Source organism: Cicer arietinum, chromosome 1, assembly GCF_000331145.2.
Source record: "Cicer arietinum cultivar CDC Frontier isolate Library 1 chromosome 1, Cicar.CDCFrontier_v2.0, whole genome shotgun sequence".
NCBI classification, from domain to species: domain Eukaryota; kingdom Viridiplantae; phylum Streptophyta; class Magnoliopsida; order Fabales; family Fabaceae; genus Cicer; species Cicer arietinum.
Window position 1 is genome coordinate 4,728,311 of NC_021160.2, and position 2,585 is coordinate 4,730,895.

Sequence of the window (2,585 nt, forward strand, 5' to 3'; positions counted from 1 at the left end):
CGAGCGCGAGCTTATCGGCGGCTTCAGAAAGTGCGGCGTGATGAGAATCTACCTGAGCCTGGAGCTCCGTGATGAGCCCGTCTTTTTCGGATAGCTCGGCGCGTAGAGCCGAAGCCTCTGATTGAAGTGCATCGATACGTGCCGAAAGCGCAATGGACGTGATTTTGCGGGCCACATCGAGCTGCTCAAAAGGATCGGACGGTAGAGCTTGCAGTAACTCCTCAGGAAGATTCAGGTTAGAACCACTCGATTCAGCCACCAACATGTTCTGTTTTTAGCCCCTCTTATGCTTTCACTTGTTTTTTCTTTATTATTGTAGATATGGTATTATATGTCAAATAATTATTGGTTTATTTTATTCTTGATTACTACGAATTGTTTCATGATTCATTATTTGGTGAGGAAGGAATCAGAAGCTCTAGTGTCATGGAAGGATTTATCTCTATCATCATTATTTGTTTTATTCATATGTTGCCAAAATGTGTGGCCAAATAAGGTTTAAGAGAGGATAGGAGTGGAGCAGAAACAAAAATTATATTAACGGTCATTGGCTCTACAACTCTCACTCAACTGGATAATTCTGGTACTAGTATCCTCTACGACTAGCTACTTTTTATCATCCTAACAAATGCGACTAAACAATAAAAAAAAGTAGAAATTTTATCTATAAATTTAAAAATTCAGAATAACATTATTGAATAGACAAATTACTTTGTAGTTGGTTATCTCTAGCTCCAACGGAAAACGTTGGTCGCTGATACGCTTCAAATAATTCCACATTTCCTGAAGAGTTGAAAATAAGCACAAATTATCACTAGTAGAAAAGTGGGCTTTTAATACTCGGTTACGTGCTACTAGACTTAACAAATGAGGCGGAGGTACATTTAAGTCGTTTATCCGTATAAACGAGTTAACAAAATGACGAGGTGGCAGATTTGTAAATACATGAAAAACAATTAACACGGTTAGATTGACAACCGACTTAAGAGATACTATAATAACCGAAGGCAAACGTAAAGAATATAAAACCACTTTCTTCTACAGTATTCACCTTTAACCACGTGAAAGTTTTAGGTTAACTTTATTAACTATTCTATTATAAATCTTTTCTATTCTCTAAGCAATTGCATTTAATTCAATGTCAACTCAGTTTCATGTTTAATACGTAGATTTCTTTACAATCCTAAAACTCAGTTTCATCGCCGTCGTCTTTCATCGTCATCTTCTTCTCATCGCATCGCTATCTACGGTCGTTTTCATCGCCATCATTTCAGGTATGGTTTATTGAATAATAAATAATTCATGATAAAATGATTAGTATATGTGCTCATAATTTCATTTAGATAATAATATCATATTATTTGAAGTAAAAAAATATATGTCAAATTCATTTTTTTTTCTAACGATTTTTTATTTTACTTTAATAGTTACTTATTTGTAACAAATAATTATGTATCATAGTTATTTGAGTAAGTGTACAGGATAAATTTTTACAACTTACTTTTAAAAAAAACTTCATAAAAACCAAGGAAAATTTTATTGTTGTTTTTTTAAATAGAACTTGTTATATTTTGAAGAAATAAGAAATCATCATGGGATTTGTCATAGTTATACAAAACAGATATGGTATGATATTTGTTAAACAGGACAAATCTATAAGCCTGACTACTATGTCATGTTATATATGTTGAACATCTTAACATAGTTGTTTCATGGATGGAAGTACGTAATTTTTTATATGTTGTTATTGATTGTATTTTTTTATATTTGTCTGATAAAAAATTATAAGTTGTTATTGATTGTATTTTTTAATGTTCATATGATAAAAAAAATTAGGATTCAACTGATATTGATTGTGTGTTTTTTTTTCTTTACAGATATTTGCTGACTCGAGATCAAATCACCGGATCACAGTAAATAAGTTCGAAAACATCGTGTGGATTTTATTTTGAAATTAATTGAAGAAAATGACAATGCTAATATATGTCTATTGAATATTGCTACATTGTGGTTTTGTAATTTTGTTAATGGATATCTAATTATTAGTCGGAAATGAGATACATTTTATTTGTACTCTATATTTTTTTGTATAAACATGAGATATTGTGATATTGTATATTTTGATTATTAGATGTTTATATAAGATTGTAATTGTAAGTACAAAAGTCTTATTTGAAATTTAATACGAAATATTGTATGGATTAGGAGCGTGAAAACAAAATGAGAAATTTATATTTAAAAAAATAAAAAAAAAAGTAATTAATTTAACTATATCTATTAAGTCAGTTGGTCAAAATATCCGACTTAAAGTGTTGGGGTTGATTGCAAGTCCCACATCCTTTAGTGTGAGAGAATAAGGAGAAGGTCAAGGCTATATATTGGGTTCTGGTCTTTTGTTTTCAAATGCACCAGTCAGCAATAGCACTTTAAGCTTGTATCTGACTTAGTTTATATATTTACTTTGTAAGAGTGTGGTTGTACTGGGGTGTCTGGGGTGTGAGTGAGAGAAGTCTATGTGTTGTAACAATTTTCACATAGTATTAATTCTCTGGTTGCCGGTTTAGGCAGCGGCCGTGGTTTTTTCT